Below are 26,680 nucleotides of genomic sequence, written 5' to 3'. Positions count from 1 at the left end.
ATCCAGCTCAACCTCCCCAGTAGCTAGGACTACAGGAGCATACCACCATGCCTGGCTAATTTTTTGATTTTCTTTAGAGATGAGGTCTCACTGTGTTGCTCAGGTTGTTCTCAAACTCCTGGGATTAAGCGAGCCTCACGTCTTGGCCTCCCAAACTTCTGGTATTAGAGACATGAGCCACTGTGACCAGCCTAATCCTGGTTTCCAAATGTTCATGGGCTCTACTTCAGAATAGGATCCCCTTATTTTGTTTCCAACTATATTAACTAATATTTATGACATATAAAGAATTAAAGTTCATTTATTTAGATGGGTCAATAGTATTGTGAGTTTTAAAAAATGTTTTATCACTAAGATATACTACTAAAATCTTTACTGATGGAATACAATAATGTTTGAAATTTGCTTCAAAATGATTTGTGAAGATGAGAGAAGTTGCAAGGAGTATAGATCAAACAGGAGGGGGAATGAGTTGATCAGTTAATCTTAGGAGATGGCATATAAGATTCATAATACCATTTGAAGTCATAATACTCACTCTTATATGCAGTTTGTATTATCTATAATAAAAATATGGTTTAAAAAGAAATAAAGGAAAAAGTTAAAACTTTTCTTCTGTAAGAAAGCTTCTCACACACCATATCAGAGCTACATTCAGCTTGCCAAAATAGACCCAAATTTAATTCAGCTCAACAAATACTTAATGTATGGTGTTTTGCAGCTACTGAAGTGTTCTTGCTATGAGGAAGGAGATACAAATAGCCTTGATCTCAGAACTGTATTTCATCTAGAGATAATCAACAGTTTAGACGCACAGTATTTGAAGCAAAGTGTGTCTTTACTGCTACCATCCCTGAATCAAGCCTGTACAAAGGCCGGCCTCCTATTCAGTCCTTCTCATACCAAAGGCAACTCATAGGGAGAAAAGAAGTTTCCTCACCCACCAAGTGTCAGAAGGTACTGACCTGCTAGTGGACATAGGTGTCTAGACAGACTGTTGTTCCCAGAACAATTGCTGGTCCTCATAGCATGGCTTTATCTTCACAGGATATGTCTCTCCAGTATCCAGCTAAGCCACAGGTACATGGTCACAAGGAGTCTCCAGAAGTGTAAGAATAAGGTGATGTAATAGGAGAGAAACACACATACATTTTTGAGCTACGACTGCTTCATTTGAGTTCAAGGGGTAAATAAAAAATCACAGTCACTTGGGTTTAGATAACCTATGGAACCTCCCTATAAAGTACTTCACAGAATAGCATTTGGTAAATGACTTCTACAAGACAAATCTTGAACCACTTATTTCAAACCTTAGCATACATGCAATAGCATTCTCTCCTTTAGTGTTCTTCCACTTAGTTGCAGCTTTAGCATTAATTGAAGGATGTTCTGCCTGATGTTTTAAACATAAACTTATTTAATTCATATAAAAGTAAATAAAACAAGCACAAAGCCACTTCTGATGTTTTCATCTTTAGCTTTATATTTTGAACCCAAAGCTTCCAATTTCTATATCTGAAGACATTTTGTTGGCATAATTCCTTCTGAAATGGAAGTCTGTGTCTTCCTAATTCCTTAAGTATTTATTGGGCAGTTCCTTTGTGTCAGGATCTGTCTTACATCTCGTAAACAAAGCAGATGAGCCTCTGCCCTCATAGATCTTATATTATAATTAAAATAATTGTGACTAGCATAAGTAGGAGAGAATCAGAGTGATATGACAGAGAAAAGTGGTGTGTGTGTGTGTGTGTGTGTGTATACAAGAAGGGAGAATATCAACCTTTCAAAAAGGGCTTTTAGGGAAACCCTGTCCAAAAGATGATGCTTTACCAAGACCCGAAGTGTGAGAAGCCAGCCATGAGCAGCACTAGAGGACAAGCTCTCTAGATAGAGAAAACAGTGTGCTCCAATGTCCTAAGACAGTAAAGAGCTGCGTTATTCAAGAATCAGAAATAAAGGCTTGTGTGGAAGGAGCTTAGTGACAATGGAGGACAGTCACAACAGGCCAGATCACAATGGCCATGTCTGCTATAGCAGTGAATATGGATTTTATCTTTCATGCTAAGGGGAGCTCTCAAAGGTCTTTAAGCAGGGTTGTGAGGTATATAGTTAAGGTTATATAAGATTACTCTGGCAGTGTCATGCAGAAGACATTACAGAGGGGCCACAGTGGATACAGCAACACTAGTTTGAAACTATCAAAGAAGAAATAGGAGAGGGGCTTGGATTAGGTGGGCACCAGACACAACAGAAGGGGTGGAACCTAAAGATATACTTTAGACAGGGACAAGATTGCTGATTAACTGGATCTGAGGAATTAAGAACTGGGAGGAATCAAAGATAAATTTTAGGTTTCTGAATAAGGCAGATAGTAATGCCATTACTAAAATGATAAGGGCATGGCAAGGTTTCATGGAAAGGGACATCAAGGTTTACTAATCCTATAAAGATATGCAACTGGATATATGAATGGGAGAGTTGTATATATACTTACCTGTTATTGGGTGAATCCCGGTGTAAAAATACAAAATAGTTGATCTTTAGCATTCAAACAATTTTTAAAGTTATAGAAATGAATGCTGTCACTTCAAGAAATAGCAGAACTAGAAAAAACAATTATAAAGAGAAAATTAGTACAGGAAGAAGACTCAGGAAAGAGACTGAGAAGGTGACACCAAAGAGGTGGGAGGAAAGTGATGTCGTGAAAACCAAAAGAAAAGGGGTTCAGTTCAGGTCCAGAGAGTCATGTATTGCTTCATTTTTATTCGACCAACAATGTCCTTACATAATACATAATTCACACAGAGTAAAATGAATTTTTATCTTAGTCACTCTTCTAAATCTCATTCAAAAGACTTTTATTTGACCTACAAATACATTTTATGTCCATTGCCATTCTCCTTAACACCATGCTATTAGAATTCTCTGCTAGTTTGAGCTAGCCTCACCATCTTCCTTTACGTTCCATAATTCCACAGCTTTTTCTTTCTTACTTTTGGAGACAGGGTATCATTCTGTCACCCATGCTGGAGTGCAGTGGTGCAGTCATAACTCACTGCAACTCCAAACTCTTGATCTCAAGCGATTCTCCCACCTCAGCCTCCTGAAAAAAAAAAAAAAAAAAAAAAAGAACTACAGGCATGTACCACTAAACATAGTTATTTTTTTTTTATTACTTCTTTTATTTTTGGTAGAGATGGAGTCTCCCTGTGTTGCCCAGGCTAGCTTTTTCTTATTTTTGTTCTTCGACTTGAAATTTGATTTCTACAACTTTTTAAACTTGGTTACGTCTCATCACCCTTTAATAAATACCCATTGACAAATTAGGACACTTGGCTTTAGAAAAAATATAACCTGCTCAAAATATTTTTAAAAATAGCAAACATCTCCAGTGAGCTTGTATCTCATGGCCCTCCGACTTTGTGTAATTTGGACACTATCATTAAGGTACCAGCATTGCAGGGCTCCTGTGCTGGGAGTGCAGACAGATCAGCATCTACATCTCTGTATTTCTCTCCAATATACCAGGGCATCTTTCGTTAACTACCAATCCCATTACACTAGTAATCAACAGCCTAACTTTGAATACTCCTGTCAACTCTGAACCCCACCTACATCCCTCACTCTTATACCCAGATCATTACTAGTCACATTATTAGTCACATATGCTATCAGTGTCACATCCAGATCTTGTTCTTATCCACTCTCTAAAAGCATGTTCTTCCACTCTCTTGAAATTTGCCTCTTGTGCTCTGTTCCCTTGCCTATGAACAGGGGCATTGGGCTGGATGATTTCTGAGGTCCCTTCCAGCTCTGACATTCTGTGTGTAATTAGATCACTGCACTGTGACCTGTCTATAAATACAGCAGGAGTTCAGAGAGGGTTAGAGTAATTGAAGAAAGTTTCCTAGAGGAAATGTGGAGATTTAATAGAGTCTTGAGTAATGGGAAGAATTTAAACTGGCAAAAAGGTTGTCCCATGTTGGAGAAACTGCATGACTCAAAGCAGGAAGGGGACAAGAAAAGATGTGTGCAGAATGACTGATGAGAGATAAACTCGAATGCCATAGCATTGTGTGGATTGCTGGATAGTGAAAAATGGACCTGAATCAAAAGCAAATAATAATAAATAGAAAATAAAAAAGCACCTGAAGGTGACTGAAATGAAATCTGAGTTCAGTAATGGCAACATTATTCTGCCCTATACTTTAAAAAAGTGTTTGGAGGGTAAAGGAAAGCCCAAATTGGGGAATTTAAAATGAATCTGTAACTCTACTATAAACTCATTTTATGGCAGTGAAGAATCACTTTAGTGGATTTCAATATACCTAACTATGAAGTATAGATAAAACAATTTATATGAATTGTTTTGGGGGCTTGACCCATACCTAGGGGATGGTCCTTAGCTTATGCCAGCAAAAATACAAAAGTGGCACTATCTTTCCATCATCATCGTTCTTATGCTAAAGAACTTGGAAACCACGAGGTTTCCCAGTTGAAATCTACCTTGTTTAAATCAGTTTAAATCCTACCAGTTAATAGGTAGGAAGAAAAGGAGGAAGGAAGGAGAGAGAGAAAGAGAGAGGGAAGTCAGAAGGGAGGGAAGAAAAATGAGGAAAAGGAAGGGACAGGAAAGAAAGGGAGGGGAAAAGGAGGGGAGGAAAAGAAAAAGGAAAAGTTTCATAGTCATGTCATGCCCCTAAATCCTAACCCTTTATATCACAGAAATGCAACATGTTTCTCAGTGCAAAACAGGCCACGTGTACTATTCGTATGATCATTTTCTCACAATTTAAAACTTATAACTAAGTAGAGAAAAATAAGACATTTTTAACCTAGAAATCATCACCGCATGAAATATCTGAACACAGTTGAAGAATGTGTATGCTTTCTTTAACTTGAGGAATGGAGATAAGTAATATCTAATGTGAACTATATGCATGGCACAGTTCTGGGAGTCTAACATCCTACCTTTAGAGCAACAAACCTCAGGAATAGGTATAATTCTCATAAATAAGGACACTGATGTTCAAAGAGTTTAAGTGATTTCCCAATGTATCACAATTGAAAATGACTGATCTGGGACATGAATTCCATGAGTACCATACTCTCTACCCTTCATGGCCATCACACACACATGCACTCTCTACCCTCTAACAGGCCAAGATAACTTCTTTACAGCAAAGCTGGGCTTTTAAAGTTTGTTCAGAAAACTACCTGCATCCAAATCACCTGGGAAGCTTCTTAAAACTAAGATCCCAGACCCTTCCTCAGACATACATCATTGTAACATGTTCTCCAAGTGATTCTGGTGTGCACTAAAAATCTGAAGCAATGCAAAAACCAACCCGCTTTCCATAAATCATATAATATAAATGCCACATGAACTTTTAAAACTAATTCTTCCAAACCACATCCTTGGTACTTGAGTCTCTATTTTCATCAAAATCTAATATCTCAGAATTTAAACTGAAGACATTTGGCCACTATATTTGACTTTCCAAAATGAGGCTTTTAAAGGCAAGCCAGAATAGTATCTGCGAACTGAAAGATTGAAGAGTGGTCAATAAATGAAGAAGCAAATACATCAAAACTTCAAAAATGGAAAAGTTTTTAATTTTATGGGAGACTATTATGACATGACTAAATCAGAAACAGAAGAAGGTTGACTGAAGACTAGGGCTGGTCAAGAAAGGACTTTGGGAACTCAAGCCAGGTACATATTAATATTTTAAAAAATCAAATCGATTGAGGTATAATTTATATATAAATAAAAGAATTGCATATAAATGTAGAGTTTAATGATTTTTATCAAATGTATACAACATACAATTCCAAATATAAACACTATATAGAATATTTCCACCACCCCACAAGATTCTCCTATGCCTCTCTGCAGACAATACCTCTCACCCCTAGCTCCAAGCAACGACCAGTCTGTTTAATCATGCCACTTCTAAAATGTCATATGAAAGATCAAACAGTATGTGAAATCTTTGAGTTCAGCTTTTTATTTAAGGCTTATTTTTGAGACACATTCATGACGTTATAAATTTCAGTAGTTTGATCCTTTACGTTGATGAATGTTTTGGGGCTTTCTTAAGATGATAGTCGTGTGTCCACAAAGGGTGCACAGGGAAAAAAAATTCTTATACTCACAGGTCCTAGAGGGAGAGTCACTGCATGTCAAATGGGGGCCACATGAGAGAGAGCAGCAAAGGAGCAGGCTCAACCCGGCAGATGGGGAGTGGAGAGAGAATAGGCATCCATGGGCAAATGCCTCTATTGGAGGTCAGCGTGGAGCACACCAGCAAAATGTGTGAGGGGATTTGACTGGTGACTTTAAATATTACCAGATGTCAGTCAGGGGAAGGCAAGTCGGAGAACTTGTGGTAGGCCCTGATCTCATCACACGTGTACACCTGGTTACCTGGGAGGGGCCCTGCTCACAACTTGTTTGTGGAGATTTCGTGGCAGTAAGAAAATACAAAGTTTTAAAATGTGTAATACAATCAGTAGTATTGCCTTGGAAGATACAGCATAATTTATTCATCAGTTCAACTCTTGATGACTGTATGGGATTTTTTCAGTTTGGGGATATTATTAATAAAGCTTATATGAACATTTTAGTGAAAGTCTTTGTATGGACATATATTTTCATTTCTCTTGGGCAAATTCATGGAATTGTTTTATGATAGGTGTATTTTAACAATATAAAAAACTGTCAAACTCCTTTCCAGAATGGTTGTACAATTTAACAATCCTATCAGAAATGTATGAGAATTCCGATTGCTACAAATCCTCACCAGCACTTGGCTTTGTCAGTATTTAATTATTCTAGTGATTGTGTAGCGATATCTCCAAGTATTTTAAATGTATTTCCTTGGTGATTAATGATATTGCGTATTTCTGTGTGGTTATTGGCCATTCATAACTGTCTTTTTTAGAAGTATCTGTTCAAAAATGCTCACCATTGGCTTGGCGTGGTGGCTCACACCTGTAATCCCAGCACTTTGGGAGGCCAAGGTGGGTGGATCATGAGGTCAGGAGATCGAGACCATCCTGGCTAACATGGTGAAACCCGTCTCTACTAAAAATACAAAAAATTAGCTGAGTGTGGTGGTGGGCAGCTGTAGTCCTAGCTACTTGTGAGGCTGAGGCAGGAGAATGGCGTGAATCTGGGAGGCAGAGCTTGCAGTGAGCCGAGATCGCGCCACTGCACTCCAGCCTGGGCGATGAGCAAGACTCCATCTCAAAAAAAAAAAAGTTCACCATTTTAAAAATTGTCTTCTAATTGTCGAGTTTTTAAACTAAAAAATGTATATACTTTCCTTATCAAGTTTATGTGTGGTAAATTTTTTTCTAGCCTATCACTTATCTTTTCATTTTCTTAATAGTTTCTTCCAAAGAACTAAGGTTTTGATTTTGATAACATTAATTTTTTATGGTTCATGTTTTTTGCATTCTACATAGGTGATTTTTGCCTATGCTAATTGGTGAAGATTTTCTCCTGCATTTTTCTAAAAAATTTGTTACCAGGGATTCTGCATTGGGATGGATCCTTTAATCGAGGTGATAACAGAGCTACAGCTCTGGACCAGCAATCTTGATTTTTTGTAAGAGTGAGCAAAGAATTGCAAACTGATATCGAAATGCAAGCTTAAAACCAATTTTACTGAAGCACAGTAATAGACTCTCAGAAAGAGAGTGGGCTAATTTCACTTAATTTGACTTCAGCTTTAGAGCTCAGGAGTTTGTGGGAGGAGTTGAGGCTTGGGCTGTTTGAGTGACAGAATGATGTCATTTGAATGGTAGTTTATGGTTATATAACTGAAGTTAAACTGTGCATGTTTTACCCATAATTTGTTAAGAAAAGCTCTCTGGGCTGGGTGGGACAAAACCACATAAAAATTATAATGGCTGAATAAGGAGGATGGGGTTTCCCGGAGTGATGACCTAGATAGCCTGGGCATGCGCTACATCAGGGGATTTTTATCTGTGTCCAGTTTTTTTCTCCAGGATGTGCTAGCCGCTATCTTTACCATAAAATCCATCTGTTAGGGTGGAGTTAGGGCAGTATTGGGGCTGAACTTAGGTGGGCCAGAGTCTGTCTTAGTGACAGCCCTTCTACTTTCTTTTCTCAGCCCCTCCCAGCTGCTAATGTCTAACTACCTAACAGGTTTGTTGTTTTTGTGTTTACATTAGGACTGTGATCCATTTTAAGTGTAATGCATAGTATAAAGTAAGAGATAAGATTTTTTTTGTCCCCACATAGATAGCCAGTTGTTCAGTTAAATTTTTTGAAATTCCCTATTGAGTTTAACATATTCATAAAAAAATAAACAAATTAAATAAAACTATTAACAAATTTATGAGTAGCACTAATTCTGAACATTATTCTCTTTCATTGACCTGCATGTCTGTCCTGTAATAAAACTGTTACCAACAAAGCTGGTCTCCCAAAATATGGGATCTTTCCCTGTCAGTGTTGTGAAGCCAATATGTGAAATGGAAAGTGGGTGTCAAGTAGTGCAGGCTTTATTCAATGGCCATGGAACTGAGAAGCAAGAGTGTGGCTCACAAGTCAACTTCTCAGCCTTGAGAGCCAGGAAGTGGCAGACACAGAGCATCTTTTATGAAGGAGCTGGGCATTACAGGCTACGGGAGGAAAATTCATGTATTTCCTGAGAACAAATGGAGACCTTCTTGGAACTGGAGCGCCACCTTCCTCTTTGTGTTTGTATGGTTTCTTCCAGTCTTTGTCACAGTGATTGTCAACTGTAATGGTGCTGGCAAGAGTGTCATTTAGCATGGAAATTAGATAATAATGAAGCTAGAGGTTCTTCCACAGTTAAGTGAGCTGCCATCTTGCATCCCACCAGTTTCAGCTAACTTGGTCATGAAGGAGAATTTCTGACTGCAGGCATCCTGTTTCTTAAAGACAGATACGCAGAATTAAGGTGGAGTACAAATTCGTCCAGATCACATAGCATTACACTGGGTAACAAGATTACATTGCCTTGCTTAGTGTGGATTTATAGCACTTCTTAAAATCAGTTGATGTAAAGCTCCTGATTTTGTTCTTTTTCCTCAGTTTTGTTTAGGCTATTCTAATTTTTTTTCCATTTCAAAGTATTTTAGAAAGCTCTTGGCAATATTTATAGAAAATATTTGCTGGAATTTTAGATTAAATTGCATCACGCACTCTTTTTCTACATGTTGGGATTTTAATAATCACCTTTATGAACTATCTTAAATGTGCACACAAGACGTGCTACAGTAGAGGCAAATGATCATTATTCACTTAAAAGTAAGTAATAATGGCAGGGCACAGTGACTCACGCCTGTAATCCCAGCACTCTGGGAGGCCAAGGCGAGCAGGTACAAGGTCAAGAGATCGAGACCATCCTGAGCCAACATGGTGAAACCTCCGTCTCTACTAAAAATACAAAAATTAGCCGTGAGTGGTGGCACACGCCTATAGTCCCAGCTACTAGGGAGGCTGAGGCAGGAGAATCACTTGAACCCAGGGGGCGGCGGTTGCAGTGAGCCGAGATCACGCCCTCACACTCCAGCCTGGGGACAGAGCAAGACTCCACGCCCTGCTCCTGCCCCCAAAAAAGTAATAACTACATGGCTGGTAGAAGGTGTCCAAGGTACTGGCAGTGCAGTTCTATGGGTCTGCAGCAACCTCAATCCTTGCCTTCTCAGAAGAAAGAATTCAACTGAGGGGCATAAGGCAGAAAAAGAGCGGCAAGTTTCAGAGAAGGAGTGGAAGTTTATTTTAAAAGGCTTTAGAACAGGAAAGAAAATGAAGTATGTTTGGAAGAGATTCAAGCAGGAAACTTATAGAACAAGTGCGGTGTTCAACCTTGATCCTAGGACTTTATAGGCTGGCCTCTTTCCCATGATTCTTCCCTTTGGGCTGCCATAGTGTGGACTTACTTTTTTTTTTTTTGGAGAAGGAATCTTGCTCTGTCACCAGGCTGGAGTGCAGTGGCACGTTCTCGGCTCATTGCAACCTCTGCCTCCCTGGTGCAATGCGCAGTGCCCTCCTTACCCTTGGGAAGTGAGCATGGCAGTAATTTTAGGAAGTCGTAGGCTCATCCGAGGCTTTCTTCCCTTTTCCCCTGGAGTGCCCCCAGAAGAGCATATGCCACCATTTTGCCTTTTAATGTGCATGTCTGGGCTCACCCGCCCAATACCTGAGATTGGAAGCCCCTTTTTGCTTCTCCCTGGCACCTGCATTCAATTAAAACTTCAACGCAACAGGTGTGGACCATCAGGAAATGGCCTGTACCTAGTGCCAGCTGCCAATTTATCACTTTTAGAGAGACAATGTGATAACTGATGAACCATCAGCCAACATTCCTAGTGGGTGAGGGAGAGCCCTCTCCTGCCCCTCTCATGCCTGTCTAACTACCAGCAAGAAATTATTATCTCAGGACCAACTGGTTGAAATTCAGGTCACATCTCCTATGCATACTAAGTCTGTATGTTAAATGAAAAACAGAAGAAAATTGATTTTCTTTCTTTTTTTTTAAATATATATGTACATATTCTGGAGAAAGGGACAGCTGCCTCTCTTTCCCTTATAAAAAAAAAAAAAAAAAAAGGAGAACTTTTGCTTCCTGAAGATGCAATAGATCCTAACTTCTCACTCTAACCTTTTGAAATGTAAACACATCTTTCCAAGGGCCAGAATAAGCCCCACCTCACCCCCAACTTGCTGTGCTTTTGGTTTTCATGACCTAGAAGGTGTTTCAAGGTCCTGAGCTTCATTTTTTTCTTAAAATGTAATCACACATCTCCAGAGTTAGGTTAATCTATCTATACAATTGTCTCACTATATATCCAGTTGTAAATTAACTACCTAAGGGTTGCTTTTAGCCCAGGATCCCAATTTACAGGAAAATTTGTTCATTAAGCCCTAACTCTGTAGAAACACAGCAATAAAAAAAAAAAATTCTCTATAGTCCACAAATTTTACAAATTTTCATCTGGTTTTTATATGAAAGTAATACTAGTCTTGTGAAATGTTTTTAGGACTATTCAATGCTAGGCTGGGTGCCGTGGCTCATGCCTGTAATCCTAGCACTTTGGAGGCTGAGGCAAGGAGATCACTTGAGGCCAGGAGTTTGAGACCAGCCTGGCCAACATGGTGAAATCCCATCTCTACTAAAAATACAAAAATTAGCCGGGCGCGGTGGTGCGTACCTGTAATCCCAGCTACTCGGAAAGCTGAGGAACGAGAATCGCTTGAACCCAGGAGGTGGATGTTGCAGTGAGCTGAGATCATGCCACTACACTCCAGCCTGAGTGACAAAGTGAGACCCTGTCTCAACACAAACAAACAAACAAAAACGATTCCATCCTTCTCCATTTACCAAAAGAGATTGTGAAAAATTGGTCTTATCCTTGAAATATTTGGTTGGATTTTTGAGTGAAAATACCTGGACCTGGAGATACTGTTTCTGGAAAAGTTTTTAACAATAGTTTAATGTTATTAAAGAAAAATAATTATCCAAACACTTATTAAAGATGGCGAGTCAGACTTTATTAAGGGGGGCCATGATGACAGGTATAGGGACCACTGCAGTGCAGTCTCACTGTGGGTGAGAGATATTGGAACCCACTTTGATTCCAAGAAGGACAAGTGGGGATTTATAACCAAGGACTAGAGAGGGGGGCAGTAGAAAGAAAATTGCTAAGAGAAAACATCAAGCATCAGAGCTTCCTGGCTAGAACTTAATAGGATTATTACTGAAGGCAGGCCGGGGTGATAAGATAAAGGTGGTCAAATGTCAAGCATGGGAGATCCACTCTAGGCTGATTTAACAGAATTCTAACTCAAACTGTATTCTACACAGAGATGGAAGTCCAAGTTCACACACAGTTAAACAGAGGACTCAGAGGAGGCTTACTAAAGTTCTGGTCAAAGAAGGGAGTCTTTGTCAATATTTTCACTAGTTTTAGCACTCTTGAGGATATCTATTTCATCTTGTGTGAGTTTTGCTTGAGAGTTTTGAGAAATTGATCCATTTTGAATAAATTTTCAAATTTATATGTGAAGAGATTTTATAGTATTCTCTTATCTTTTGAATGTCTGCTGGGTCCATAGCATTATCTCCTATTTCAATCCTAATAGAGATAATTTGTATCATCTCTAGTTTTATTCATCACCTAAAAAATAAACTTTTAGTTTCATTAATTTTCTCTGTGGTTTTCCTATTTTAATTTTCTTGAGCTCTGTGCTTATATTTATTATTTCTTCCCTTCTGCTTGCATTTGGTTTGTTTTTCTTTTTTTATAGTTTCTTAAGTTGGAAGTTTAAGTTATTGGTTTGATACCTTAATTCTTTTGATGTATGTTTTCTCATTATATCTTTTTTTTTTTTTTTTGAGACAAGGTTTTGCTGTCACCCAGGTTCAAGTGCAGTGGTGTGATCATGGCTCACTATAACCTCCACCTCCCAGGCTCAAGCAATCCTCCCACCTCAGTCTCCTGAGTAGCTGGGACTACAAGTGTGTGCCACTACACCTGGGTAATTTTTTTGTAGAGAGAAGGTCTCTCCATGTATGTCTTTTTGTTACTGAAAAGAAGGGGTTCAGTCTAGGTCTTGCTGCTTACCACAGGGAAAGCCAGTCACTGAGGCAAAGATTGCCAGGGAAGAAGGCTTTAATCAAGGGCTGCAGCAAAAGAAACAAAAAATTCAATCTCAAATCCATCTCCCTGGCTGACTAAAATTAGGGGTTTATATAGCAGGGAAGAAATGTAACCATGTGTAGGAAAACAGGAACTCAGGATGGGTAAGAAGGCTATGATGATGAATGAGGAACCTGATGTCTCATTGTCTGGATGTTGTGATCTGGTGTGTTTCAGTTCCTTCATACTTTTTGAGAGGGCTGGGGGCTCTTAGGAAGAAACTCAGATAAAACAAATATAAGTTTCAAACTTTAAGACCAGAAGGGTAAATTTCTATGTTTATCCCCCCCAAAAGCTGTCTATGCACTATTGAGTCAGTTTCAGTCCCCCCTTTCTATATATCACCTCTTCAATCACAGGGAATGTAGTTGTCAATCTTTCTGGCTGCTTCATGCTGAAGAGGGACATAGTGGGCAGCTCTATACCATGGGTGACTATGTGGCCATCCAGGAATCAAAAGTTAATCTAACACTGTAGTTTTCTTCTGAAACACAATCATTCTCCCTCCAGTCCCAAACTTCCACCAAAGACAAATCACAGCAGGACCAATCTACCAGCAAAATAAGCTTCAGTCCCACATACTTTGCCTGATTACCCACACAAAGTGCAGCAAAAATCATTGTCCACATAGGCTCTCTTAAACCACCCTTACTGGAACCTCTCACAAGGCCATTTTAATCAAAGCCCTGCGACAATAATCAGTTCTTCCAACTGTGTCCCATTATAAATGAAAACAGATTCTTATTGAACTTATGCAAACAACCACATTGCCATGAATTAATATTCATAAGTAGTTTATAAATTCTGGAGAAATTAGGCAGAGAGAAAGAAATATGCATCAAATTCTGTTTATGAAAGTATATTCTATTCATTATCCTTAAAGCATACTTAAAAGCTATAAATAGCTCAAAAGAAAAAAAAGTCTCCAGACTAAAAAACAAAAAGAATCATCAGTATTTCACACCAACAAAAAAAGCCATAAAAATTATTTCAGTCCTTGATTAGTCAGTCCATGCAATCAACTACTGCTCTGTTTCATATGCGGTTAGCAATCTTTATGAACATATCAGCCTTTCAATTAGTGACCTGCAAACTTTCTCTCTAATCCAATGGCACAATCTCCAAAATTATCAGAAACCTGTATTCAAGAGTCTTTTTCATGAAGTCCCTCAAAGAAACAAGTCCTGGATTGTAGCTGACTATAAGTCACTTTTTGAGATGAAAGCAAAACAATAGTGGATGACAAAATTCTTAACACAGGCATAGCTAAAGACACAGTTGACAAGAAAATTTGGTTATTTCTGTGGCATACAACAAGCTAACATAATAATCATAATTATTACTGACAACATATATTAAGACATGTCAGAATTTTAGGAATCTCATACAATCCTGGAGCACTTATTAACAGCACAACTATATAAATATAAATATAACTGAAAAGAAGCTGTATCAGTCCATTTTCATGCTGCCAATAAAGACACACCCCATACTGGGAAATTTACAAAAGAAGAGGTTTATTGGACTTACAGTTTCACATGGCTGGGGAGGCCTCACAATCATGGTACAAGGTGAAAAGCGTGTCTCACATGGCGGCAGAGAAAAGACTAGAGCTTGTGCAAGGAAACTCCCATTTTTAAAACCATCAGATCTTGTGAGACTCATTCATTACCATGAGAACATCACAGGAAAGACCCATCCCCGTAATTCAATCACCTCACACCAGGTTCCTCCCACAAGGGAATTGTGGGAGTTACAACTAAAGATGAGATATGCATCGGGACACAGCCAAACCATATCATTCTGCTCCTGGCCCCTCCCAAATCTCATGTCTTCATATTTCAAAATCAATCATGCCTTCCCAACAGTCCCCCAAAGTGTTAACTCATTTCAGGATTAACTAAAAGTCCACAGTTCAACATCTTATCTGACACAAGACAAGTCCCTTCTGAGAGGTGAAGCCAGCTGGACTTCCTGGGTCAAGTGGGGACTTGGAGAACTTTTCTGTCTTACAAGAGGATTGCAAAATGCACCAATCAGGGCTCTGTAGCTAGCAAGGGGAATGTAAAATGCACTAATCAGCACTCTGTAAAACTCACCAATCAGTCCTCTGTAAAATGCATCAATCAGTGCCCTGTAAAACATATCAATCAGCAGGATCCTAAAAGTAGCCAATCGCAGGGAGGATTGAAAAAAAGCTACTAATAGGACAGAAATGGAAAATGGGAGGGGCCTACAAGGGAATAAAAACTGACCACCCCAGCCAGAAGCAGCAACCTGCTTGGGTCCCCTTCCATGCTGTGCAAGCTTTACTCTTTCACTCTTCACAATCCATCTTGATGCTGCTCACTCTTTGGGTCCATGCCACCTTTAAGAGCTGTAACACTCACTGTGAAGGTCAGCGGAGTCATTCTTGAAGTCAGTGAGACTACGAACCTACCGGCAGGAACCAACTCTGAACAGACTTCCACCTTTGAGCTTGTAAAATCCAAAGCAAGTTAGTTACTTCCTAGATACAATGGGGATATAGCCATTGGGTAAATACAGCCATTCCAAATGGAAGAAATTGGCCAAAACCAAGGGGCTAAAGGCCCCATGCAAGTCCAAAATCCAGCAGGGCAGTCAAATCTTAAAGCTCCAAAATGATCTCCTTTGACTCCGTGTCTTCCATCCAGGTCATGCTGATGCAAGAGGTGGGTTCCCATGGTTTTGGGCAGCTCCACCCCTGTGGCTCTGTGGGGTATAGCCTCCCACCAAGCTTCTTTCACGGGCTTTTGTTGAGGGTCTGCAGCTTTTCCAGGCACATAGTGCAAGCTGTCAGTGGATCTACAGTTCTGAGGTCTGGAGGATGATAGACTTCTTCCCACAGCTCTAGTAGGAAATTCCCCTGTAGGGACTCTGTGCTGGGGCTCTGATCCTACATTTCCATTCTTTACAGCCCTAGCAGAGGTTCTCCATGAGAGCCCCACCCCTGCAGCAAACTCAGTCCTGGACATCTAGGCATTACCATACATTCTGTGAAATCTAGGTGGAGGTTCCCAAACCTCAATTTTTGACTTCTGTGCACTTGCAGGCTCAACACTACATGGAAATTGCCAAGGTTTGAGGTTTGCACCCTCTGAAGCCACGGCCTGAGCTCTGTGTTGGCTATTATTAGCCACAGCTGCAGTGGCTGAGACACAGGGCACCAAGTCCCTAGGTTGCACACAGCATGGGGACCCTGGGCCTGGCCCACAAATCCACTTTTTCCTCCTATATCTCCAGGTCTGTGATGGGAGGTGCTGTGATGAAGACCTCTGACATGGTCTAGAGACATTTTTTCCATTGTCTTGGGGATTAACACTTGGCTCCTCGTTACTTATGCTATTTTCTGCAGCTGGCTTGGATTTTCCTCAGAAAATGGGATTTTCTTTTCCGCTACATCATCAGGCTGCAAATTTTCCAAACTTTTATGTTCTGTTTCCCTTTTAAAACTAAATGCTGTTAACAGCACCCAAATCACCTCTTGAATGCTTTGCAGCTTAGAAATTTCTTCTGCCAGATGCCCTAAATTATCTCTCTCAAGTTCAAAGTTCCACAAATTTCTAGGGCAGGGGCAAAATGCCGCCAGTCTCTTTGCTAAAACATAACGAAAGTCATCTTTTCTCCAGTTCCCAACAAGTTCTATCTGAGTCCACCATAGCCTGGATCTTATTGTTCATATCAGTATCAGCATTTTTGTCAAAGCCATTCAACAAGCCTCTAGAGATTTACAAACTTTTCAACATTTTCCTGTCTTCCTGTGAGCCCTCCAGACTGTTCCAACCGCTGCCTGTCACCTAGTTCCAAAGTTGCTTCCGTATTTCAGATATCTTTTCATCAGTGCCTCACCGTACTGGTACCATTTTACTGTTTTAGTCTGTTATCATGCTGCTGAAAAAGACACACCTGAGACTGGGCCATTTACCAAAAAAAAAAAAAAAAAGGGTTTACTGGACTTACACTTCCCTGTGGCTGGGAAGGCCTCAAGGTGAAAGGCATGTCCCACATGGCAGCAGATAAGAAAAGAAAGCTTGTGCAGGGAAACTCCCCTTATTAAAACCGTCAGATCTCATGAGACCCACTCACTGTCACAAGACCAGCACAGGAAAGACATATCCCCATAATTAAATCATCTCCCACAACCTGTGGGAATTGTGGGCTTTATGATTCAAGATGAGATTTGGATGGGGACACAGCCAAACCATACCAGAAGCTAAACACTACCTCAGATTTGACAATACTGTCTGCAAAATTCTAACATAACAAATAAGCCTAATAAGCCTAATATGTCTCTCAGACTTCAGGGAAACTAACATCCATAAAAGTTAGTTTGAGATACAAAAAGACTGAATCTAGAACTCAAAATTTTGTTTTTGGAAAGTGCATCAAATATCAAAGGTTTAAGGCACTTGATATCATAACACTGCAAGTTACTATAAAAGAGTCATTCATTTAGCCAAAATAAAAACAGAAAAATGTGTTGATAGTGAGGACACTCAGTTTCTCAAACAGTAAATCCTAATAAAGGTAGTATAAGGCCAACGAAATCGATCTCTCCCCCCACCTGACATTTTTTCTTCTGTAGTTTTAAACAGAAATCTCTTATTACCTCTTACACAAAAAATTTGTTCAAAACAGTAAACGAAATCTTTACCATATTACCTTTATATGGTATAGTATTAATGTGAAAGACAATTTTAACAAAACCTTATAAACTAATTTATCTAGTAGTAATCAATTTGATCATAAAATTTTCATAAATATTTTATAACCTTTTATCATTTTCTATTAAAGAACAGATAATTCTCCAAGAAAACTCTGTTATTCTGATACATGGGCCTAGATGCGAGCCTTGCATCAGTGTGCTTTTGGTATTAATGTTTAATTTATAGAAAAACTCTTAACTAATCTTATCCCTCAAAATTGGTTCTTACAATATCATGCACCCACCTCTTCTGCAGTAGTCCCTGTTTGACAAGATCCTTCAATTGTTGCTTCACCAGCTGGAAACTTCTGTGGCCAGCAGCGCCTCTGCTTGAGTTTTGCTCATGCCCGCTGTGCTCGTTCCATCCACGCAGACTGGCAGGCTGTGCTTGGCTCGTGCTACTGGTCCAGGTCCCACAATCACAAAGAGTAGGCCAGGTGCAGAGCGGCAAGGGGTATATAGGCAAGCAAGTGTGAGGTTCAGCCACTGTGCACAGACAGGCATACTGACTGTGGCAAGGGAGGCAGCTGGAGGTGCTGCCACAGGTGCTGGCTCCATGCAAGGCTGCAGCTGGACCAGGCATACCACAAGCAGCTTCCACTGAGGGTGCTGGTATCTGGATGAGGGGAACATGATGGTGCCTGAAAATTTGGAGACACCAGCAACCACAGAGCCCCAGGGCAGGGGGCATGCTACAGCTTTCTCATTCCCACCACCTGAAGCTCAGTGAATAGGGAGGGTGTGTTCAATCTCTTTCAGTCCTGCCACCTCCCTTTGTCCCATGGCTCCCTGGCTGGGCTGGCACTGCAGCTGCTTCCTGTCCCATGGGACAGCTGCCCAATGCTGGCAGAGGGTGGGAAGGCTATAATGTCCTAGCTCTGGCTGGGGGAATCCCAAGATCTGGGTTCCCAGAAGGGTTGCTGCTTTTCAATCCTGCAGTCTGGTGCATGGGAGCATGTCACAACTTGGTGAGCTGGCCAGGAATGTGTTACAGCTCCTTTTGTTCTCACTCATAGTTCAGCAAGCTGGCCAAGAATGTGTTATAGCCCTTTTTATGCCTATCATTCAGTAGGTCCCGAGTTCTTATCCAGTGTCCAGGAAGCATGAGTTTATGTGGACAATGGGAGGGTAAGCAAGGTGGAGAAAGTTTTATTGACTTTTAATCAGCTCTCATTGGAGAGGAGACCTGAAGTGGGTAGCTCCTACCTGGAGGCAGGTAGCCCTGCCATGTGGCTGAGTCCAAGGTTTTTATGGGATTAGAATGGAGAAAGTGCATGCTAATTGGTCCATGGGCAGACCTGGATAAAGCATCATTTGATTGGCTGAAATGAGTCAAGGAGGTTTGCACTCCAGGTCATGGATTCTACCTGGAACTGGCAGCTTGGTTTTCAGGCTTCAGGCTGTCCCTGGCTTGAAGGTCAGGTTTCACCAGGGACTCGCCTCTATCTGTCTAGGAATTTGTCTACCTCCTGCTGCTATCACCTGGGCCTAGAGGAATTCTGTAGTTTTAATTTCTGACCCTGTGTCTCACAAAAACAGTTCATTTTGATTATCATCATCTCCAGAGTCTGAAGATGAGGCTTTGACTGGTGTCAATGCTCAAGATTTAGCAGGAGTTGGTGCCTTCTGCAGACCCAGGAGTCAAAGCACTGTAACTTAACAGCACAAAGATTAGTTAATGAAATGCTTATACTGCAGAAAGTTCTAGAATTCTCTCTAACATGTCACAGATTAAAACACTGTGATTTGGTGGAGTTACTTCCTGTATCACTTCAAACCACTGTATTCAAGTGGTAAGGTAGTTCATTACATATGTCTAATTACTAGCATTCTAGGGACAAAATTGTGACCAAAAGCACCAAAAATGTGATAGATACTATGCCAAACTTATCAAAAAACAAACAAACTAATGTTTCTCTCCATTATTAAAAAAAGGGCAAATGCAAATATCAGTTTTAGAAATTCAGTATGAGAACAACTTAAATACTATGCAACAAAACAAAGTAAGAACAAGCACACAATAATTTCTTCCAGCTTCTTGAAAGAGCATCATTAAACATTTCTAAGATTGATTTCTAGATACAGTATAGTTAGCTGATTAGATAACTTTTACTAATAAAATCTTCAAATCAGTGCAATACTTGCACATATTTTGTTTTCAAGTACACACATAAAGGCTAATCAGCAATAAATGGTTTGGGATAAAAAATCACTAGAAAGTCTCACATGCTTTTTTAAAAAATAATGTTTCCTCTTTAATCCAAGTGAATGTCACTTAATGTTAATAATAGTAAACACAACTAAAGTAGTTTGAGATAAATTCCAATCAATCATCAATTTAATTCCCTTAAAGATGAGGCCAACTTTTCCTGAACATTAAAACTCTGTACCCATATCATAGTTTTTCCTCATTAAAGGAAAAGATCTGAAATTAACCCAAATTATTGATTTAATTGAATCACCTTGGAAATAAAACCTTATTTAAACATTTCTACTGCCATCTACTTTCCCAAATAACAAAGTATTAATATATGATTTACTATTTCTGTTCAGAACTTATAAAAATACGTCTTTTAGTAATTTATTTTTGCCAGGAACCTTAAAGCTGTCATAGCCTTCCAGATCATCAGAGGTAAGCAAAACTAATCAAATTTCAAATAGCTAGTGTTCTCTATCAATTTTGGAAGCTTGACAAAGTTAACTTAGGCAATTTAAATAAATAGAGCAAATAGAAACCAGCCCCCAATTTTTCTCCTACTCATTTTACCTTGGAGGCTACAGTACTACTCACAGCCTAAAGAAAAATCATATAATGAATAATTTGTTCCTGATATACAATGTAATGTCTTTAAGTCCACCAATATCACTATACATTCACCACAATTAAAAAATTCCAAGTTAGGTATGTGACCAATAAGTTCTTTCGTGCTAGTACTATCTATTCAGAATACCAAATCTAGTGTGAATCAATGCAAGCATATATGTGAAAATTTGGCTCCATGCTAAACCTGGCTTCACACTTAAATAGATTTTAAAAATTGCCAAACTTCCAATGTATTTCTTTTCTTTTCTTTTTTTTTTTTTTTTTTGAGATGGAGCCTCGCTCTGTCGCCCTGGCGGAAGTGCAGTGGCACAATCTCTGCAACCTCTGGCTCATTGCAAGCTCTGCCTCCTGGGTTCATGCCATTCTCCTGCCTCAGCCTCCTGAGTAGCTGGGACTACAGGCACCTGCCACCACGCCAGGCTAATTATTTGTATTTTTAGTAGAGACAGGGTTTCACTGTGTTAGCCAGGATGGTCTCGAGCTCCCAACCTCGTGATCCACCCAGCTCGACCTCCCAAAGTGCTGGGATTACAGACGTGAGCCACTGCACCCAGCCCTATATTTCTTTATAATATTTTATTTTAACTTCATCAAGACTAACAGCTTTAACTGTGAGCAATGCTAGTCAGATTTCTCTAGTTTTCTATTAGGTTTTAAAGAATATTTTATTACAACAACTTTGTAAACTTCCTATTTTCTCTGTTTGTGTATAAAAATAGACACAGAGAGAAAAGAAAAACTACATATGACACACACAGACCATCTATGACACGCTTGGACTTTGTAATTTTTTTCTAGCTGTTTTTTTCTTTCTTTCTTTTTTTTTAATAACTAGTCAGTCAATTTACTTGAGGACAAAAATTCACCACATGAATCTTTTCTCATACAAAATTATTCAAACAAGCCCCCAAGAATGTCCATTCTGAAACAGTCATGGTGCTTCCCTCTCTCAGTCTATTGGGCTTGTTCAACCTGCATATGGACATTTCCTTAAAAATTTCCCCAGTTGGCCAGGTGCAGTGGCTCATGCCTGTAATCCCAGCACTTTGGGAGGCCGAGATGGGCAGATCATGAGGTCAGGAGATCAAGACCATCCAGGTTAACACGGTGAAACCCCATCTCCACTAAAAATACAAAAAATTAGCCAGGTATGGTGGTGAGTGCTTATAGTCCCAGCTACTTGGGAGGCTGAAGCAGGAGAATGGCGTCAACCCAAGAGGCAGAGCTTGCAGTCAACTGAGATCGCACCACTGCACTCCAGCCTGGGCGACAGAGCAAGACTCTGTTGCAAAAAAAAAAAAAAAAAAAAAAAAATTCCCCAGTTGAGGGGAGCAGATCTTGCTGTCAGGGTCCACAAAGATCAGTCACCTATCTGGAAGCAGATGCCCAATTTCAAAGGCAGTTCTTCTGAGGTGATCAGGAGCATGATTGCGGCTCATAGCAGTGGGGCCAGAAACAGATAGAAACTCACCTGCAGCCAATATTTGGAGGGCAGCTCCTTAGCAGGACTTCTGAAACTCCAGGCCCACAGCAGTCAAGCCATGAGCAAAGTGTTCCTGCTCAGGGAACTAAAATCTATTACCTAAATATTTGGGGTTTGGTCTAAGTTCTGCTGCTTGCTGCACAGAAAGCCAATGACTGAGATGACAAGTACTGCCAAGGAAGAAGGCTTTAATGGGGTGCAGCAGCCAAGGATATAGGAGATCAGTCTCACATCCATCTCCCCGACCAACTAAAATTAGGGATTCATATAGCAGAGAAGAAGTTTAACTATGCATAGGAAAATAATAACTTGGGAGACGTAAGAAAACAATCATGATGAATGTGAGACCCAGCATCTCATTGTTGCGTGTGATGATCTGGTGAACTTCAGCTATTTGATACTTTTTGAGAGGCTTGGGGGTCCAGTTCCTGAGGAAGGGACTCAGATAAAACAAATGTAAGTTTCAAGTTTTAAGACCAGAAGGGTGAATTTCTATGTTTATCAAAAAAAAAAAAAAGAAGAAAGAAAGAGAAAGAAAGAAAGAAAGAAGGAAAGAAAGAAAGAAAGAAAGAAAGAAAGAAAGAGAAAGAAAGAAAGAAAGAAAGAAAGAAAGAAAGAAAGAAAGAAAGAGAATCTCTTGGACAAGTGGGTCCATTTCATTTTTTATTCTTTGACTTCTCAACTATCTATTATTAATTTAACGTGAATTTCTTAAGCATTTAGTTAGGACATATTAATTTATCCACTCTGGCAATCCCCATTTATTAATACATGTGTTTTGACCAGTATTATTTAATATACTTACTGTTGAGATATAGGTTTATCATTTTATTATGTCTTTTCTGTTTATTTGCTTTATATTTTAATTTCCATGCTTTCTTTTCCTGCCTTCTTTTAGGTATTCTGCACATTTTTTACTATTCTATATTATCAATTGTGTTGTTATTGAATATTACTCTTTTCATAGTGTTTCAAGTCAGTGGTCCCCAACTTTTTGCTACAAGGGACCAATTTTGTGGAAGAAAATTTTTCCACAGGTGGTAACAGTGTATGGTTATTGAATAAAACTGTTCCACCTTAGATCATCAGGCATTAGACTCTCATAGAATCTAATAGAATCTCATAGAAGCATGTAACCTAGATGCCTTGCATGTGCAGTTCACAACAGGGCTTGCATTCCTGTGGGAATCCAATGCTGCTGCTGATCTGATAGGAGGTGGAACTCATGTGGTAATGCTAGCTCCCCCTCCACTCACCTCCTGCTGTGCAGCCCAGTTCCTAACAAGCCATGGACTGGTATCAGGGGTTGGGCACCCCTTGTTTAAGTGGTTGCTTTCAACATTACAATATAATGCTTAACTTTTAGTGGTCTATTTATTTTATTTTATTCTATTTTACTCCTTCAAGTGGAATGTAGAAACCTTACCACCAAATAGCTCTCCTTTCCTATTATCCTTATTTGTTTTATGTAATATATCTATATGCACTGAAATTCTATTAGGTAATTTAAAACAATGTTGTTTCAATTCTCAAACATGTTTAAAGAACTCAAAAAGAGATTAATAGTCTATTTTGTTTACATCAACATTTATTATTTATCTTGCTCTCCTTTCATCTTAATGTTTCAAGTTTCCTTTTGGTACCATTTTCTTTCTGTCAAAATAATGTTTTTTGGAATATTTTTAAAGTAGTTGTGCTGGCCATAGAGTCTCTATCTGAGAAGTCTTTATACTTTCATCACTTTTGAAGCACATTTTAACTGGATATGGATGTTTGGGTTGACAGTAGTTGTCTTTAGCACCTTACAAATATTAAGCCTCTTCTAGCCTCAATTGTTTCTGATGAGAAATTTGTTGTCATTCAAATAATTTCCTTTTAAATCATACATTATTTCTCTATAGTTGTTTTCAAGATGTTTTTATTTGTTTTTAATTTTTAGTACTTTGATTATCATGTGACTAGGTGTGAATTTCTTTCTTAATGTTATTTTCTTTGCAGTTCACTGAGATTACTCAATTTGAGAGTTTATGGCTTTAGTCAAATTTGTAATGTTTGTATACACATACACAAAATATATTTGTATGTGTGTGTGTATATATATACACACACACATTTACACATATATCTGTATATATACACACACATATATATATAAATACAGACACATATATTTCTGCACTATACTTCTTTTTCTTTTTTCCTTGTATAATTCCAATGACACAAATGTTTCACCTTTCAGTAGCCTCCCACAGGTCCTTGAGCATTGTTTTGTTTTGTTTTGTTTATCTTTCCTCTCTTTGTTGTTCAGCTTGGATAATTTCTACTGACCCATCTTTAAGATTGCTAATTCCTCCCTATGTCATCTCCATCCTGATTTTAAGCTCATTCAGATATTGAGTTCAACAAATAATTTTTAATTGTTTTTGTAATGAACATATGTCAAAAATTTTATTTAATTCATTAATTAATGAAAAAACCAAAAGAAATTTAGACCAGCTCAACAAGATTGAAGTGTAACTAATATCTTCCAGTTCACTAAATTGTAAACTTTGTTATCTTTCTTTCTGCCAGACAGACTGTTTTTGTGTTTTTACCAAACAAACAAAAATCCAACAAATTACATGTAACCTCACTAAGTTCATGAATTCTGTAGAAGAGTAACCAATGAATAGAAGAAAGTGCATTATCTTAGACAATCCTTAACTGGGCTTTTTTTTCCCCATATGACATTGAAAAGACATGCTACTTACTTAGTTGTCTTATTCCTTATTGTCAAGTTTTGATAACTTTTCTTAACTTTGGAAGAAAGGTGACTGACTATTTTACTGGTTGATTAAGAAACATTTAAGAAATTCTGCATAATCACATACAAGAAAGTTCAGAGTCTACAAAATTTTGAGCACATACAGTGTTAGTATTTTCTATTTACGCTGAGCAGCCATGATAATGGCTTGACTACAAGTCAGCTGTAGCCACAGAGACCTTAAGAGTCAGGAAAGAATAGATTTAACCTTTTACAAATATTGGAAAGCCCAAGGCCTCTTATGAGATTTCTGAGAACTCTAAATGAACTTGTATTATCGTATCCTCTGACTCGGAGCTCTTGTTTTTGCTGAATTAGTTCAATTTAGGAATTCTCTCATTTTCCTGCTATTATTGTCACTGGCAGAAACTATGTCCCCTTTTTTAATTTGCACAACACAAAAATAAGAAAAACCCTACTCACATAGGCATTTATGTGGACTTCACTGTCAAGTTTAGGAAGATGGAAAAATTTACTTTTTAAATGAAAACAATATAGGCATTGGCAATTCCTGTTCCCAAAATGATGCCTCTCCTTCTGTTCTCTTATCAGATTTTTCCTCCTCTATTATTTTTTATTTCAGATGGAACAACTTGTTTAATTGTCTTTTTAAAAAATCATCATGGTTACTAATAATGTAGATATTCAGAGTTTTATCTTCACATTAAGTGGTTTATTAAAAAAAAAAAGTGGTCTTCAATAAAATTTAATTCCTCCTTTCAGAAAATAGCTAGTGCTAGCCAATAAAGGAAAACTTTCATACATTTTTATAAGAAAGAATTAAATTTTTCCCCTTCTCTCACTCAAAATATTGTTCATTCTGTCCATGCTGTCATTTCCAAATGATTTAACCTGTTTCTCCTCATGGCCAGGAGCCTCTTGCTGTTTCCACAAGTCTCCACTTAGGAGATGCAGTACTCAGGGTCAGGATCATGTTAAGACAAGAGATGCACTTTTTCTGAGCTCTAAAATCCAAGGGATCACCAAAAAATTCATCGATCAAAACAAATATTTCCATGCACCATTTATTTGCAATATTTAATACACTAAATTGATGCCCAAAAAGAGAAAAATCCATGAGGAACAAACCATCCAAATTCCAAATAAAAATAAGGCAAATATTATTGATTATTATTATTTTGCCTCAGTTTTTAATCTTGCTTCACAAAGCACTGTTGATTTTTACTTTTGTTTAACTGCTTTGTATTTTGTTTATCATCAACTTTTGCAAATAATTTTTATTTCAAAAATTGTTCTTCCAAAGGGTATTAATCACTGAACGTTACAATATGCTCCCAAATTCCACACCCCAGGCAAGCTCTCCACCCATTCCACCTCAGCCCTCTAATTAAGGTAAAAAATAAGGTTGGGGATCTTTCTGAGAAATAAATACACATGTCATAAAAAGAGCCAAACTCTGTAAAATATTTAAAGAGGTTTAAATATTTTCAGAAGCCAAATATGGTGATCAATGCCTGTGACACAGACCCAGGAGGTCCTGAGAACATGTGCTCAAGATGGTTGGGTTACAGCTTGATTTTATACATTTTAGGGGGTCAAAGGCTACAAACAGCCATCAATCAATTCATGTAAGGTATACATTGGTTCAGTCTGGAAAAGCAGGACAACTCAAAATGGGGTTTCCAGATCACAAGCAGATTCAAAGATTTTCTGACTGGCAATTGGTTGAAAGAGCTAAATTATTATTGAAGAAACTGGAATCAATAGAAAGGAGTATCTGGGTTGAGGTAAGGAGTTGTGGAGATCAAAGTTCTTATTATGCATCCCCAATGACTTGCAGATGAAACCTCCAGATAGTAGCCTTCAGAAAGAATAGATAGTCAATGTCTCTAATCAGATCCAAAAAGGGGTCAGACTCTTAATTAATCTCCCCTGGATCAAGGAAAAACTTGTAAAGGGAAAATGGTTCTCTTTAGAATGTACATTTTCCCCACAACAGGTATTATTAGCAGGATATTTCAAAATATGTCAAATAAATGTATCTTAGGGTAAAATATTTTCATTTCTTTCAAGGCCTGCCATCATTGATGCTATACTATAGTCAGATTGGAACTTGACATCTTATTGTTACAAAGTGTTTTGTCAGTCTTAAGATATCTGTTTTAATCTTTTTTTTTT

This window comes from Colobus angolensis, unplaced genomic scaffold, assembly GCF_000951035.1.
Source record: "Colobus angolensis palliatus isolate OR3802 unplaced genomic scaffold, Cang.pa_1.0 Scaffold249, whole genome shotgun sequence".
Classification (NCBI taxonomy): Eukaryota; Metazoa; Chordata; class Mammalia; order Primates; family Cercopithecidae; genus Colobus; species Colobus angolensis.
This window is presented reverse-complemented; position numbering follows the sequence as displayed.